The sequence below is a fragment of the Oncorhynchus mykiss genome, chromosome 24, assembly GCF_057628025.1.
Source record: "Oncorhynchus mykiss isolate SJ-2025 chromosome 24, ASM5762802v1, whole genome shotgun sequence".
Taxonomy (NCBI): Eukaryota; Metazoa; Chordata; class Actinopteri; order Salmoniformes; family Salmonidae; genus Oncorhynchus; species Oncorhynchus mykiss.
The window spans coordinates 19,029,404-19,048,083 of NC_143045.1; the positions used below are offsets into that span (position 1 = coordinate 19,029,404).

Here is an 18,680-nt window from a genome sequence, read left to right on the forward strand (position 1 = left end):
TGACTAAGGAGCCAGGCTCCTGTCATTTTCACATACCTCCAAAAGATCTGTCAACTATTAACAAGAAATAATAGCAAACAGCAAAAACTGTTTATCCAAAATGCAGTGCATCATCGGGCTTGGCTGTTGTGAAAGAAGCAAACTGTGTGTTGGAGCGTAGCGGATAACACTGACGGACACAGGATTCTTACATGAGTTTGTGACACAGGCAGGGACAGTTGGGCAACAGAGTCTGTTTCCCAAATGGCACCGTATTCCCAATATAGTGCACTACCTTTGACTACACTGCACTACTATGAGGCCGGGTCAAAAGTAGTGCACTGTACAGGGAATAGGGTGTCATTTGGGATGAAGACCATCAGAGGAGGTCAGCCATAGTCCTATTACAACCTCAGTCATATGCAGTGCAGTGGCCTCTGAGTTTGGTCTTCAAACCACTTCAGTATAACTATCTATATTGGGTTGTACTTTGGACTGTTATGGACTGTACCACTGACCACTGTTACAGTATTCATTAGAATATTGAAATCAGATTCAGTTGAAATACAAGGACCACCACACTGAAGGACATGCAAATCATCACCCCAAAAAGATATCAATGGAGCCTAACAAACGGATGCAAATTGAAAACAGTGAGATTATTCAGGAGGACTGCTTCAATTACTGTTGGGAGTTGTATAAAACAACATAGAAAGAACAACAGTAGCACATTCATCCACGTAGTTTTGACATGACAACACATGCCAACACTTTAATTAACCCATAAGAGAGAGTCTACATTGATAGGCATGTCGTCTCCATATTGTTCCGACAGTTGAGAGGATGGGATTGACTGTTGAGAGGATTGGATAAGACCACTGAATCACTCAACATGGGCTGATAAGAAAATGATCCCCAAAGCTGGAACAACAATACAACTGACAAATCACAGACATTCTTAATGAGATATACTCAATTTCCAAAAACAATTGGCCAATCGGATAAATCTCATCCCAAAAGTTCTGTGTTCCCTTCAGAAACCAACAAGATCATAAAATGGATCAACACCTGGTGTAGAAGTGGGACTGTGTATGAAAGGGCCACGCCAGGATGTGACAGTCAGTGTGGGATCTGGATCCATCTGGTCTAGGCAAGTTTGCTGTCTACGGTTTTAATGGAAGTGTGATGAGTCCACAGGTTCTGGGATGAACTGTGAGTACAGGTGGTGACCAAAACTACGCTTGGCTGCCATTTCAGTCTTCAGTGACCTCTTCCCCCCCTAACCCTCCTCCCCCTGACTTTACGATGGGTTTGGGGCAGACAGCGGAACGTTTGGAAACTCAAACTGAAAAGGGCAAACGCTTCATGTCATGTGCGTGAGATTCAGGAACCAGAGACCATGTCCCGTTCCACAGACTAATCTGGACCTTACCCTCCTCACATTTCACTCCCTGACCGCTCCCCGCTCACCTCTCCATCCTGAAGAAGGCTGGAGTCTATTGTCATTTTTTCACTGCCTCTCCCTTTTGCAATATTATTCTATAAACACTCAGCACTGGTCTTACATTATATTTTCTAATTACTTTCCGCATTAAGCACTATTACAAAATTCACACAGATTTTTTTTTTTGGTGTGTGTTTTACGAATACATTGACTGGGTTTTACTTATGACCAACTGTTCTTACCCATGCTCTTTGTATAATGATATGTGGAGATAGATGTTGTGTTACCTTGGCATGGAACAGATCGAAGGGGCAATCATCCACACCTACATAACAAAGAGCCTGTTTCAGTAGCATAAGGTGTGTTTTGTCTGCTTTGGCACAGTGTGATAGGATCTATGTCTGTCATGTAAAAATATCACTGTCTTATCGCATGATTAACAAAAATCTTACCTCAATTTACCTAATTTAAACTAGGATTATCCTGTTGAGATAAGTAATCACCTTTCCAAGATAGTGAGAGGAGTTGTGTCATTATAACACAATTATCATACAATTCACACTTCCATTACACATGTTTTCCTAAAGTTTGAACCAGATAAAACAACAAATGCAATTATTCAATCAAACCCTAGGACACTCACATGCTAATAAAATGATAAATCCATCAGTTATTTAATTTATTAGAGTGGCAGAGGGGCTTTCCATTTGAAACATTAGCAGCTTTGATCTCTGAGAGAGGAATGGGATTTCATCACTGTCCCTGTAAATCACAGGGAGAGTTCAGCCAGTGATGTGGCTGATACCAACACACACCAGCATAGCTTACTTCTCATTGACATCCTGATACAGTGATACAGGAGGACACTGAAGAGGAAAGTGATGAAAAATGCTGCTGGTATCTAGGCACGGCCTCCTCCCTATTGTTAAACATGACCTGTGGATGATCCTGGCCTGACTGAGGCCCTGACTGTCTGACAGCTAGGGACAGTGTTAGCTCTGTCAACACACATTGGCGAGGGTGTGCATTTCTGTGGACTTTTCTTGAATCAGGCCCAAGACATGAAAGTCTCTATGCCATGTTTGCTCTTATGGAGTACAATTGAGTTTTTCCTCCTTTCTTTCTCTTTGTTACATCCTGTCAGATCATAGAAGCTTTGAGGTCACACCGTCATTCATCAGTGAGCTGCAAGGAAAACTGTCATTTCTCCTTCCTTCTATTATTCCCTCACCTCCTTTTACTCTCTTACTCACTCTCTCTCTCTCTCTCTCTCTCTCTCTCTCTCTCTCTCTCTCTCTCTCTCTCTCTGTGTCTCTCTCTCTCTCTCTCTCTCTCTCTCTCTGTATCTCTCTCTCTCTCTCTCTCTCTCTCTCTCTCTCTCTCTCTCTCTCTCTCTGTATCTCTCTCTCTCTCTCTCTCTTTCTCTCTGTATCTCTCTCTCTCTCTCTCTCTCTCTCTCTCTCTCTCTCTCTCTCTCTCTCTCTCTCTCTCTCTCTCTCTCTCTCTCTCGCTCTCTCTCTCTCTCTCTCTCTCAACTAGAGAGTCATCTTCAATCATCTGACTGACAAGCCAGACCAGAACATGAGTTAAAGGGTTGTGCAGTAACATTAGCTTGCCCATCGGGGCAGTGCGACCCCTTGCATCATTCGATACGCCCCCTCTTCCCAACAGTCAGGAGCAGGCTGCTCCCGGCACCAGCTGAGACAGGCTGCTGCATACTACAGTACAACACACCACCACAACACCACACCACTGATTCATCCTGCTGTCAGACTGGGCCTGGCAGCCCTGCTCAAACTTGGCCCCTCACACTGAATCTCAGGGGAGCTGGTGCTATTGTATAGGGCAGGAGGCTACACAGCATACTCTATTGCTCAGTTTGAATGGTACCCTGAATACTTTCTAAAGGAGTTTACATCAGCACAGTACATAATGGTTTACCTTATAATAGCATTTAACAACACGTAATACAAAACAGATCTGAGTAGATGATAACATCTTAAATTCACCCTACACGGTGAGGGGGTGTTTTTGAGGAATACCTCTGTCTGTCTGTATGTAACATACATGGTACAATCAGTAGAAACCACAGGGCCTACAGCACCTTCCTATTCCCTGCATCCATTGCATCCATCCTCTCTAGCCTCCAGCTGCAATCAACTTGCTGCTGTTTTTCTGGCAAGCAGGCCGGTCGGCTGGTGGTCAATATTGACTCAGGGATTGAAGCAACAGCCACTTTGTCAGAGTATAGGGGGCCGGAGACGGTATCTCTATGACTCCCCAGGTGTAAACATGACATGGCTGGCCTTCTTACTGCTGGGAGTCAGGGATGGCAACAAGGAGAACATGCAATACAATCTAAAACACACACAATGTTACCCCCTTCCAGACACCTGCAACAATTTCATCCCATAGATAGGCATCAGGCTCAAGTGAACTGACTCCTTTGGGGTTAGCATGGCAGTGAACTGACTCCTTTGGGTTGTGAATTGACTCATTTGGGGTTAGCATGGTAGTGAATTAACTCCTTTGGGTAGTGAACTGACTCCTTTGGGTAGTGAACTGACTCCTTTGGGTAGTGAACTGACTCCTTTGGGGTTAGCATGGTAGTGAACTGACCCCTATGGGGTTAGCATGGTAGTGAACTGACTCCATTGGGTAGTGAACTGACTCCTTTGGGTAGTGAACTGACTCCTTTGGGTAGTGAACTGACTGACTCCTTTGGGGTTAGCATGGTAGTGAACTGACTCCTTTGGGTAGTGAACTGACTCCTTTGGGGTTAGCATGGTAGTGAACTGACTCCTTTGGGGTTAGCATGGTATAAGATGATAACTTACACAACTTACAAAGAGATCAATTAGATTCCATGACCTTTTACTGAGACTGAGACCAAGCTCATGCACTTAGCGGGTTCTTTAGATGATGGATGGATGACTTTCTGGCCCAATCCCAAATGGACCCCTAAGCCCTACACCCGGTGCTCTTGTGGAGATCTAAGAGGATTTGACAGTTGTAAGTAATATGGCAATAGCTCCACCTTGCCCTCTGATAGCCTAGGTGGAAGTTTCACCATATTACTTCTACCAATCAAATCCTCTCAGATCTCTATAAGTGCATAGGGAGTAGGGCTTAGGGGCCCATTTGGGATTGGACCTTCATGTAGACAAACTGGACAGAGAATGATTACTCTTTTGCATATTTACTGATGAACTGACCACAGTTACAGCCATGCATCAACCATAGAGATAAATAGAGGACTCGTCTTTGTATCTGTGCCATTATAGCGTCTGTGACAGCATGGGCAGCGCCATTGATGCTTTCTCCATTTTGAAGTAGTCTATTTTCTTCTTCACGATTCGCTGATCCCTTCTGATGACCCGGTTGGACATGATTCCAACCTGGGTCACCAGGAGGAATCAGCAAATGAAGTTGAAAGTCCCACCCAGACCTCTATTATTCTCTGTGGCATCAATTCAACTACTTCTTCCTGTGGTGCATCCAGTTTGCTTGAACGTATGTTGCAGAATAGTTTGTACTGAATGACACGTTTCACCAAAACGTTCTTGTACGTTCTTGAACAGACTCCCATTTGGTGGGTGTGGCGAGATCTGGCTTGAAGCAATATGTGACGTATTTAAATGGCAGTGGACATAATGACAGCGTTCCCCAACCCACAACTCATCCCTTCCGCGATTTTGAACTGGTCACCACGTACAGCACCGTTTCCGTTCAATTGAACGACCCAGAATGTAAAAATGTACTGAACGCAGCCCTGTTCCCTACAATTACAAACATCTGACCAATCAGAATAGAGAAAGTAGTTGCTAGGTAGGTAATCAATTAGCATTATAATTCCAAACAACTGATTCACCATATTTTAGAACTCATCAACAATAACTAAGAAAGGAATATGTCCCATAAAATATTCCTACAATCATATTGAGACCAAGACCAAGCTTTTAATTCCAAAGATTGTACGCACATTTCACAGGAAGGACTTTCACACGTTTGATACATTTACACAAAGGTTATCATACCTCAACTGTAATTATATTACACTTGGTGTTGTGTTAACACTTTCAGGTCTGCAGAAAGAAACACCTTCAACTAATGCTTCCCAATTCATCTGGGTCCTGGCAGAGAAGTTAATAACAGAGTCAGGTTTCATCCCAAATGGCACCCTTTTCCCTATAGTGCACTTCTTTTGACCAGAGCTGTAGGGGCCCTGGTAGTGCACTATATAGGGTGCCATTTGAGATGCAATCTCCCTCTCCAACAGAGTGACTCAGGGAAAACAAATGAGACCAAAAACACACACAGGCACATTGAGGCATGGGAAAAAAGGTAAAGGTGTGTGTGTGGCCCACCACCATCCAGGACCACCAAAGCTCTTTTTTTTTCTTCAGGTGAAACAAGAGGTGTTTGTTCACCAACATTTAGTGAAAGGTCACAGTAGATAAATGTGTCAGTTTGGCTCTTGTCCACTGTTTGCCATGGATGACTTGTGCAGACAGCCATAGAGACCACATCACACTTCTCCTGGTGCCAACTCCTACTCAAGGCCTGCCTACGCTTTTCACCTTCCTCATCCATCAAAGCAGAAATCACCCACTACAGGACTACAGTACAGCCTCAGGCCGATCCAAACTGCGCACTCCACATTTCTCTTTGTTTCAGAACAGTTCCTATCCATCTCGGCCTAAGGCCCCAATTACACAATGGACCTCCATTATTCCTAAAGGACACATGGTCTATAAGATTGTCTGGTCTACATCCTTTGAGAGCGAAATTATGCTATGGTAGTTATTATGGTAATTATTAGTCTGCTCCTGTGTCCTGCAGCGAGCTGTGCAGTGCTCACACACCATGCAAAGAATGAGGAAGACCCACGTCCCTGAGTCTGTGGAAGAAAAGGTAACCTTTGTTTTTTTATTGTGAGTTAGCCATTGGTGACGCTGAACTAGTCAACTCTGAAGGCATTTGCATGATTATGCGTGTGATTCAAATGCTCTACAGTGCTATGATGGAATATGCGGGCTTCAAATCAACGGCCAATTCCTGATAGGTCTCTTGAACAGCTGTACTGTAGAAGGCTTCTTTTGTATTACATGTGATGTCACAAAGGGTATCAGGCAGAGTACTACTGAAACTACATATGGCCTCACTGCTGCCATCTACTGAGGAATGAGCCAAATAGCTGCACTAAAACCAGACATGTAAGGCCTCAGCTAAAGTATCGCACAAGCAAATTCGAACCCTGAAAAGAAAAACATCAATTTTCACTCTTTCTCTGTTACACACATGTACACACACACACACACACACACACACACACACACACACACACACACACACACACACACACACACACACACACACACACACACACACACACACACACACACACACACACACACACGTGAGCATGCACAAGGCACACACACACACAAACGCACAAACACTCATAAATACATACAGTATCTCCATTGACCTCATTCAGATTAGACTGAAAGCAGAGTGTGCCAAGAAAAAGCTAGGTGTGGCGGTTGGTTGCTATAAATCTGCTGAGAGAAAACCGCTGAAATTCTGACTTGACTTGTTAGATGAAAGGAATTCAAATCAGATACAATCCATTAGCTCCTGTTCTCAATGGTTAGGCATACATGACCTCAAATCCTGGAACAGCCTGTTACAAAATGTATAGCACGTCACAGTTTTTCCCAATTGCTAAAACACAATTTTGCAAACTAGGCTGGTTTTATCAAAATACTTAACACAACTCACAAAACCACACCCCCAAACTGCAAAATACCTCATATATCCTACAAAATGAAGCACTGCAACCAAAACTACATATGGCATTATCAAAATCAAACGTTTGCACGAAATGGCACACACTTCATTCATATTACCAGATTTTTGTCTAACCAACTACACACTGTTGGGCATAATGAAAATCACTCTAATCTTTGGTATGCTTTGCCATAATACTAAAATAGTTCAAATTGTCGAAAATTCTTCAGATGTACAGAAATATTTGCAGATACACACACATGCTGTTGAAAAATGTATTTCTTTATTTTTCACCAAACAAGTCAGTGTGTAACAGTATAACTTTAGACCGTCCCCTCGCCCATACCTGGGCACGAACCAGGGACCCTCTGCACACATCAACAACAGTCACCCCTCAAAGCATCGTTACCCATCGCTCCACAAAAGCCTTGCAGAACAAGGGGAACTACTACTTCAAGGTCTCAGAGCAAGTGACGTCACGGATTGAAACGCTATTTAGCGCACACCGCTAACTAAGCTAGCCGTTTCACATCCGTTACAAGTGCAACATATGCACAGCAGATATATTTACATTGGACTGAACAAAAATATGCTCACAAAAAAACAGTAAACTGAAAAAGAAAATTGCAGAAAAAATGTGCAGAAAAAATATATAGAAAAAAAGAGTCAAGAAAAATAATTAGGCAGCATCTTGCCGCACAGCTGGGTCTGGCCACAACGCCTCGTCCACATCACAGGCAATGTCTTCCCTTGCCAGACATCGAGGGAAGAAGCACCTTGAGTGCCTTATCCATCCCTGAATCGCGCCCACATCAATCTCATCACATGCCTCTTCCATAGCCTGCACAAGAGGCCTGCGCACAAAGGGCTGCTGGTCGTATACCTTCCACCGCCATGCCGAAAAGAACTCTTCTATGGGGTTCAGAAATGGTGAGTATGGTGGGAGGTATTGCACAAGAAATGGTGGGTGGTCAGCAAACCAGTTTTGGACTGAGGCTGCACGATGAAAGCTCACGCTGTCCCATACTACAACGTACCGGGTTCTTTGATGGTCTGCATCATTCATCCGCTCTGGTGGTATGAGAACGTTGTGGAGTCTGTCCAGAAATGTGAGAATATGGGCTGTGTTGTATGGTCCAAGGTTGGCATGACGGTGGAGGACACCATGCGTATTGGAGATGGCAGCGCACATTGTGATGTTCCCACCACGTTGGCCAGGAACATCTATAATGGCTCTGTGGCCAATGATGTTTCTCCCCCTTCTTCTGGTCTTTGCTAGGTTGAACCCAGCCTCATCTATAAAGATGAACTCATGTGGGATTGCATGAGCATCCATTTCCAGTACTCCCTGAAAACAAAGAACAAAAGCAGTCAATATGGTGTTATCCAGTACACTGGGAAACAATGTTGCGTGTAGTGTACTGCAGTCAATATTGTACTTACATCCACATATGCTCGTCTGACCACTTTGTTTCTTTGAGAGTTTCTCTCAAATGGTACCTTATAAAGTTGTTTCATTCTGATTTGGTTTCGCTTGAGAATGCGAGCCAATGTGGGCAGACTGACTCGTTGAATGTTGTTGAATATGGTGTTGTCTTGGATGATGTGGCTTTGAATTTCTCATAATCTGAATCCATTATTTTCCAAAACCAAGTTTACAATGGCAGCTTCCTTTACTCCAGTGAACATTTGGCCCCTTCCTCCACCATGGTTGCCTCTCTCAGCCCTTTAGAAAAACAAAAAAACAAAAATATAGGGCTTGGACAATGCAGCCTAAAGATATTTCCCCCACAGTAGAGTAAATTCTACAGGAAATTTGTGCAGTTAGTATATGACATCAACCATTCATGAAGTAAACAGGTGTCACCCAATTGATACACTATGACATGGGGTGTACTACATAGTGTGAAAGAAATGTTGGTTACATACCTGTACTCCAGTCTAAATGTCCGGATGACACAGGCGACAGTAAAACGGCTCAAGTTGGGCTGCACTCTCTGTCCAGCCTCTCGCATTGTCAGACCATGGTTGATGACATGATCAACTAAGGTTGCTCTGATTTCATTTGAAAGTTGTTGTCTTCTTTGGCCATGAACTCCTCTACCAGCTCTACCCCTACCTCGCACTCTTCCTCCCCCTCTCATTCTCACCATCCCTCTTCCTCTTCCTCTTCCTCTCTCTGCAACGGCTTCCATTGTTGTTGTAAAACAAAAGGTGCTCACCTGTGGTCTTTTCATAGTGCTTACTTCCTGATTGAAGTGGTAACAATTAACCATTGAAGTTTTTGGCCAGGTAACACATGTATTGGCCAATTAGCTCATGTAGTGTCATTTTGAATGGCAGTGTTTTGAAATGGCAAACGTGACTTTATGTCAGGTTGTTGTGTCTTATGCAGAGAACCGTGTGCAGTGCATTTAAAAAGTGACATTTTGAATTGCAAAATGTGTGTAAAGCAGAAAATGTGTTTAGACTTTTGGAGATTTGAGGAGAGGTTTTGCTCTCTGTGTGTCAGTTTAAATAATTGTGCTGTGCATGTCATTTTAGTGTGTTAGCAATTGGAAAAAACTGTAAAAGCCCTCTTTATTTAATGATACATTTAAAGTAGTTGCAGTGTTATGTTATAATCCACTCCATTTGACAAGTTGACACAATGGACACAAAGAAAATGGCAGATAAATGTTCCCGAAAATATATCTCATTGTGAAACTTGAAACGTGTAAAATCTATCTGGTTGATTGTTGAGAAAGTTAAGTGAAACCTTTTCTTGCTTTCTTGAGAAATAGTCTCAGTAATCTTTAATCCAATGCAATCCAATTTCCTGTTGTTGTGGATTTGCATAATGCAATCAGAGGAAGAGGTGGGAGAGAGTGGAAGATAAATGGGACAAGGCAGAGTTTACTCTCCCAGAACTGATTCTAACAGGTGGATTTACTGAGGCAGAATCCTCCCTCATCTCCATGCATCACAAACACACACACACACACACACACACACACACACACACACACACACGCAGAAGCACGCGCACACTCACACTCTCATTGGTTGGTCGATGCCCGGGCTTGTTGGTCGATACCCGGGCTTGTTTCAGTGACCCACAATGCTCTTGACCAGAGCACTGATGCATGTTGGGGTGAGGTCTGGCTAGGAGTCAGGAGTGCATGTGATTTTGGCCACCCTCCTCCTCCTATGCCTCCCCTTCCCCCCTCTTTTCCCTCCCTCCCTCCCTCCCGCCCAATGTTTCCCTTTCTCCTCCTCCTCTCCACAATGAAAGATTCAGAGGTTATTAACTGCTTGGCTTCCTCTGCGATTAGAGCCGGGTTCACTGCCCCCTTATTAATGCAGAGGCACACACCACTGCCATTAGCAGCCATGAGAAGTGGAATGTTCTGACTGAGACCCTGCGGAGCAAACATCGGCACACAAACACACTCAGTGACACATGCATGCACACACACAAACATGTACACACACACACACACACACACACACACACACACACACACACACACACACACACACACACACACACACACACACACACACACACACACACACACACACACACACACACACACAGGCACACACATAGACAGACACACACACACATTGACTGCACAAACGTTGCATATTTACCCCAGAGGGCACATTCTTTGGCTCATAGGAGTAAGAGAGACTTATTTCAGTAGGCTATCATTTAGACCATAAGAGGTAAACCACAAGGTGTAGATCACAAGGGGTAGACCATAAGGGGTAGACCATAAGGGGTAGACCACAAGAGGTAGACCATAAGGGGTAGACCATAAGGGGTAAACCACAAGAGGTAAACCACAAGGGGTAGACCACATGGGGTAGAGGGAAAAAGCACTGAGTGAATACTGGTACTACTAGGTAGGCCACAGGTTGCATCCCAAACGGCACCCTATTCCCTAGCCTAGCCTATATAGTGCACAACTTTTGACCAGACCCAAAAGGGCCCTAGTGCATTACTTTTGACAAGACCCCAATGGGCCCTAGTGCACTACTCAATATTAGGAAGGTGTTCCTAATGTTTGGTATACTCACTGTATAGGGAAATATGATGCATTTCAGAAGCAGCCACAGATTCACCATTCCCTAGAACAGCCAACATTGGCCTACAGTGGGGAGAACAAGTATTTGATACACTGCCGATTTTGCAGGTTTCCCTACTTACAAAGCATGTAGAGGTCTGTCATTTTTTATCATAGGTAGACTTCAACTGTGAGAGACGGAATCTAAAACAAAAATCCAGAAAATCACATTGTTTGATTTTTAAGTAATTAATTAGCATTTTATTGCATGCAATAGGTATTTGATCACCTACCAACCAGTAAGAATTCCGGCTCTCACAGACCTGTTAGTTTTTCTTTAAGAAGCCCTCCTGTTCTCCACTCATTACCTGTATTAACTGCACCTGTTTGAACTCGTTACCTGTATAAAAGACACCTGTCCACACACTCAATCAAACAGACTCCAACCTCTCCACAATGGCCAAGACCAGACAGCAGTGTAAGGACATCAGGGATAAAATTGTAGACCTGCACAGGGCTGGGATGGGCTACAGGACAATAGGCAAGCAGCTTGGTGAGAAGGCAACAACTGTTGGCGCAATTATTAGAAAATGGAAGAAGTTCAAGATGACGGTCAATCATCCTTGGTCTGGGGCTCCATGCAAGATCTCACCTCGTGGGGCATCAATGATCATGAGGAAGGTGAGGGATCAGCCCAGAACTACACGGCAGGACCTGGTCAATGACCTGAAGAGAGCTGTGACCACAGTCTCAAAGAAAACCATTTGTAACACACTACGGCGTCATGGATTAAAATCTTGCAGCGCACGCAAGGTCCCCCTGCTCAAGCCAGCGCATGTCCAGGCCCGTCTGAAGTTTGCCAATGACCATCTGGATGATCCAGTGGAGGAATGGGAGAAGGTCGTGTGGTCTGATGAGACAAAAATAGAGCTTTTTGGTCTAAACTCCACTCGCCGTGTTTGGAGGAAGAAGAAGGATGAATACAACCACAAGAACACCATCCCAACCGTGAAGCATGGAGGTGGAAACATCATTCTTTGGGGATGCTTTTCTGCAAAGGGGACAGGAACGACTGCACCGTATTGAGGGGAGGATGGATGGGGCCATGTATCGCGAGATCTTGGCCAACAACCTCCTTCCCTCAGTAAGAGCATTGAAGATGGGTCGTGGCTGGGTCTTCTAGCATGACAACGACGCGAAACACACAGCCAGGGCAACTAAGGAGTGGCTCCGTAAGAAGCATCTCAAGGTCCTGGAGTGGCCTAGCCAGTCTCCAGACCTGAACCCAATAGAAAATCTTTGGAGGGAGCTGAAAGTCCGTATTGCCCAGCGACAGCCCCGAAACCTGAAGGATCGGGAGAAGGTCTGTATGGAGGAGTGGGCCAAAATACCTGCTGCAGTGTGTGCAAACCTGGCCAAGAACTACAGGAAACGTATGATCTCTGTAATGCAAACAAAGGTTTCTGTACCAAATATTAAGTTCTGCTTTTCTGATGTATCAAATACTTATTGCATGCAATAAAATGCAAATTAATTACTTAAAAATCAAACAATGTGATTTTCTGGATTTTTGTTTTAGATTCCGTCTCTCACAGTTGAAGTGTACCTATGATAAAAAATTACAGACCTCTACATGCTTTGTAAGTAGGAAAACCTGCAAAATCGGCAGTGTATCAAATACTTGTTCTCCCCACTGTATATGTTATAGGATAGAGGGTAGGTACTATTATACACTGAGTGTAAAAAAACCCCATTAAGAACACCTTCCTAATATTGAGTTGCAACCCTACTGGCAGAACGGGTGTTGTATGTGGATGATGAGGGCTGCAGTAGGTATCTCAGATAGGCGGGAGTGAGGCCTTAGAGGGTTTTATAAATAATCATCAACCAGTGGGTCTTGCGACAGGTATACAGAGATGACCAGTTTACAGAGGAGTATAGAGTGCAGTGATGTGTCCTATAAGGAGCATTGGTGGCAAAGCTGATGGCCGAATGGTAAAGAACATCTAGCCGCTCGAGAGCATCCTAACCTGCTGATCGATAAATTACATCACCGTAATCTATTAGGATGGTTATCTGAATCAGGGTTAGTTTGGCAGCTGGGGTGAAAGAGGAGTGATTACGATAGAGGAAACCAAGTATAGATTTTACTTTAGCCTGCAGCTTTGATCTGTTCTGGGAGAAGGACAGTGTATTGTCTAGCTATACTCCCAAATACTTGTATGAGGTGACAACCTCAAGCTCTAAATCCTCAGAGGTAGTAATCCCACAGGTGGGGAGAGGGGTATTCTTCTTACCAAACCACATGACCTTTGTTTTGGAGGTGTTCAGAACAAGGTGAAGGCAGAGGAAGCTTGTTGGACACTAAGAAAGCTTTGTTGTAGAGGATTTACCACAAAATCCGGGGAGGGGCCAGCTGAGTATATGACTGTATCATCTGCATATAAATGAATGAGAGAGCTTCCTACTGCCTGAGCTATGTTGTTGAAACTCTACAGCCTTAAAAATGAGCTTTGTATTTTGGCTATAAACAGGGACAATATAAGCTGAAAACATGACAGTAGCAAGGATGACCTTTGGGTTCAAGTTCTTTTTCTGTCAGCAATTTATTTGTCTTGTCTGACAGCCACAGTAGCAGGTTATCTATCCCTGTCTATGAGCTCTTTTTATTTCGGCTCAATGTTAATAGATCACTAAATGTGTGAGGAATCAGCACATTTCCTTTTACCTCAGAAACCAATCAATGCTGGTGTGGCCCTACAGAGAGAGGAGGACTAAATGGGAGCATTGTTGAGCTCACTTACTGTACAGGTACCTCATCCTCATCCAGATATAGAAGACCACAATCACCTTCGGTGCTATAAAGACTTAAGAAAATGAATGCAAAAGATTGCATCTCACCTGAAGAAGAACGATTTCCAGTTGAAGTCGGAGGTTTGCATTCATCTTAGCCAAATACTTTTAAACTCAGTTTTTCACAATTCCTGACATTTAATCTTAGTAAGAATTTCCTGTTTTAGGTCAGTTAGGAGCACCACTTTATTTTAAGAATGTGAAATGTCAGAATAATAGTAGAGATAATTATTTATTTCAGCTTTTATTTCTTTCATCACATCCCCAGTGGGTCATAAGTTTACGTACACTCAATTAGTATTTGGTAGCATTGCCTTTAAATTGGGTCAAACGTTTCAGGTAGCTTTCCACAAGCTTCCCACAATAAGTTGGGTGAATTTTGACACATTCCTCCTAACAGAGCTGGTGTAACTGAGTCAGGTTTGTAGGCCTCCTTGCTTGCACACGCTTTTTCAGTTCTGCCCACATATTTACTATAGGTTTGAGGTCAGGGCTTTGTGATGGCCACTCCAATACCTTGACTTTGTTGTCATTAGGCCATTTTACCACAACTTTGGAAGTATGCTTGGGGTCATTGTCCATTTGGAAGACCCATTTGCGACCAAGCTTTAACTTCCTGACTGATGTCTTGAGATGTTGCTTCAATATATTCACATCATTTTCCTTCCTCACAATTTTCCTTCCTTTTGTGAAGTGCACCAGTCCCTCCTGCAGCAAAGCACTCCCACAACATGATGCTGCCACCCCTGTGCTTCACGGTTGGGATGATGTTCTTCGGGTTGCAAGCCTCCCCCTTTTTCCTCCAAACATAACGATGGTCATTATGGCCAAACAGTTCTATTTCTGTTTCATCAGAGCAGAGGACGTTTCTCCAAAAAGTACGATCATTGTCCCCATGTGCAGTTGCAAACCGTAGTCTGGCTTTTTTATGGCGGTATTGGAGCAGTGGCTTCTTCCTTGCTGAGCAGTCTTTCAGGTTATGTCGATATAGGACTCGTTTTACTATGGATCTAGATACTTTGTACCTGTTTCCTCCAGCATCTTCACAAGGTCCTTTGCTGTTATTCTGGGATTGATTTGCACTTTTCACACCAAAGTACGTTCATCTCTAGGAGACAGAATGCGTCTCCTTCCTGAACGGTATGATGGCTGTGTGGTCCCATGGTGTTTAGACTTGAGTACTATTGTTTATACAGATGAACGTGGTACCTTCAGGCATTTGGAAATTGCTCCCAAGGATGAAACTTGAGGTCTTCGCTGATTTCTTTTGATTTTCCCATGATGTCAAGCAACGACACACTGAGTTTGAAGGTAGGCCTTGAAATACATCAACAGGTACACCTCCAATTGACTCAAATTATGTAAATTAGCCTGTCAGAAGCCATGACATCATTTTCTGGAATTTTTCAAGCTGTTTAAAGGCTCAGTCATCTTAGTGTATGTAAACTTTTGACCCACTGGAATTGTGATACAGTGAATTATAAGTGAAATAATCTGTCTGTAAACAATTGTTGGAAAAATTACTTGTGTCATGCACAAAGTAGATGTCCTAACTGACTTGCCAAAACTATAGTTTGTTAACAAGACATAGGTGGAGTGGTTGAAAAATGAGTTTTAATGACTCCAACCTAAGTGTATGTAAACTTCCGACTTCAACTGTACATTTATATGTATTCATATGTATACAACAGTGGAGGCTGGTGAGAGGAGCTATAGGAGGACAGGGTAATTTTAATGGCTGGAATGGAATAAATGGAACGGTATCAAATACAACAAACCAATATAAACAACATTTGACTCCATTCCATTTACTGTTTCCTGCCTACCATCCAAGTGATAACTCCAGATGGAATAAGGACAGGTCTGATAAATGTGTTGTTCCAATCAGAAGATAAACAGAGGATAAACTGGTGTGCACTACACCAGCAGACGTCGGCTATGTAATTATCTAAAGCCTACAGTACATATCCATAACCCCTCCTATGGAAATAATGGAAATGTGTAGCTCTATAAATGTAGGATACTATAGGCCTACTACTTACAAAACTCTAATGTTGATCACAAGTAACAAATACTTCAAGAGCCCCCATTGGGTCTACTTTGCTTGTTTAAATTGGTTTAGAACTTGAACAAATACTAGTCTGGCCCTTTGCCACCTAATGTGAAACCTAAGTTATCTATTATAATATGAGTAAAGAGAAGAGCTTCACACTCAATCAACCATGGCGTCTGTCTTGTCCCTCTCTGACAGCTTGAAGCAGCTACAGTCACCTTCCACTCTGAGTGTGTGTTGTCACCAGACATGACTCTTACCTCGTGACAAATGACGATGATCTTCACAAGAGGAAATCAAGGTTATTTCTTGATTTCAAATAAGACAAACAATAATATCATTAAATATTGACTGAAGAAGTATTGAAGAAGTGACTGAAGTATTTCCACAGTCACTTATGAAAACAACTGTTGTCATAACCGACAGTTGACAGTAACAAACCTCAGATTAGGTCAACCGACAGTTGATTGTAACAAACACCAGATTAGGTCAACAGTTGATTGTAACAAACACCAAATTAGGTCAACAGACAGTTGACAGTAACAAACACCAGATTAGGTCAACAGACAGTTGATTGTAACGATCACCAGCTTAGGTCAACAGACAGTTGACAGTAACAAACACCAGATTAGGTCAACCGACAGTTGACTGTGACAAACCCCAGATTAGGTCAACCGACAGTTGATTGTAACGATCACCAGATTAGGTCAACGACAGTTTCTATCAATGGGAAAGCATTTTAAAGGTCTTGGCCGGTGGTCCTTTGGCCTGGTGAAAACAGTTTATGATATTCTCTATCATGTAGGATAATGTGTACCCATCTCTGACACTTTTCTGTTGGTAACTGATTCGTTTTAATGGGTATGTTTTTGTGTGTTATCGTTGGCATCACTATTGCACCAAGTGAAGCGTGTAGTGCCATGATGATCACTGGGGATCAGGGAGCATGTAGGCAGATCCACCTGACAGTGATCAGGATGAGGATGAGTGCCAATGGAAGTGCCCAGATCAGCCCCCTCCCATTACCACCCCCTAACCCCCCTCTGCTCCCCCCACCTCCATGGACTCTGCCCGCTCTGTCTCCACGCTCCTCTGCTCATCCCTTAAATTAATTCATCTGCACATCTCTGTCCCTTTAACACCACATTAACCCCGGCCACGGGAGGCATCCTGTCGGAAATAAATGTCCCTATGTGACTCAACAGTGCAACATCAGTTTGACCTTTCCAACTCTACCCCTGAGCACCCCCTGGCTTTAGGCATGTTTCATCTGAATTTCTACACAGGGCCAATGTGTAACATACCCAACCGCCTGCTCATCGCTCCCTGCTCTCTAACATTTCACAGGGACCAGGTGTATGGGGAATGGGGAACAGGGGTTTTGAGATGGGGTTTTTGTGTCACTATGCACCATCATTTCAACCCCCCTAGTTCAAGAAAATACATTCACAAAACCTTGCTAAACATGTGCTGTTGTGTAATGATAAAATATCTCTATTATTTCCATGAAGAGGGATGTCATTGAGCTGGGTCATGCTACACTGGCTGCTATCTGGAGGACAGAGAGGGTGTATTAGCGATGACTCAGGACAAGTCATACAGTATAGATTGAGACATGGTGACTGCACAGCTGCATCAGTACCCCCTACCTGTGTAACTCCCCAGCCCCCCTGCGTCCCCCGAACCCCCACATGATCCCCTCAGTCTCACATCACACACACACACACACACACACACACACACACATACTGTCATACAAACATTGAGAACAATATGGGTAAGTAACAACTAAATGAGATAAAATATCACTTTTATAACACCTTTACAATTGTAGCAGAGTAATCTAGACCCCACACATTATCTCTGACACAACTTGTATTTTCTTGTAACTAAACATACAGTATATTACTTTTGTCAGTATTTCTGTCCAAGCACACTGTACCTCACCACTGTTTAAATGCTTTGAACCATTTCCCTCAAGAGGCATACAGTACATTTTAGATTCCAATGCTATAGGGAAATGTACTGTGTATTTGAGGATGTTTCCTATTCAGGAATCATTTACATAAATCTTAAATCTTGGAAACTTTTACCAGGAAAGAAAGGGCAGCCAAATGAGCTGAGGGTGAACAGCACTGATGGCTTGGCTGGCGGACTGTTTCAGTGCCTCTGCCTCCACTTCAGAGCAGTGCAGTGTAGGCCCTGCAGCCTGGGAGGCAGGGGACATCGAGCGGAGCCACACTTTCACAGTCTGTCCCACTCATAAAGAGTTGCATGGTTTTATGACCCCGTTGCTCAACATCATATGTCTCCACTGCCTGGATGTAGCCTGAGATAAGGCTGAGGAGAGAATGAGCCATGTCTCTGGCTACTCTCTCACTACTCACAGTTACACTACTCACAGTCACACTACTCACAGTCATACAACAGTGGAGGCTGGTGAGAGGAGCTATAGGTGGACAGGGTCATTTTAATGGCTGGAATGGAATAAATGGAACGGTATCAA

The 18,680-nt window shown here is 43.5% G+C and overlaps 1 pseudogene across 1 annotated transcript; it reads right to left on the reverse strand.

The window, feature by feature from the left end:
* Positions 1–7,038: 7,038 nt before the first annotated feature.
* Positions 7,039–9,360, reverse strand: LOC149972391 (uncharacterized; annotated as a pseudogene). The gene is made up of 4 exons (XR_016491252.1): positions 9,146–9,360; positions 8,660–8,942; positions 8,162–8,564; positions 7,039–8,053 (listed from the first exon to the last, which is right to left on the reverse strand). The product of XR_016491252.1 is annotated as an uncharacterized LOC149972391 (transcript).
* Between the last annotated feature and the right edge of the window lie 9,320 nt (positions 9,361–18,680).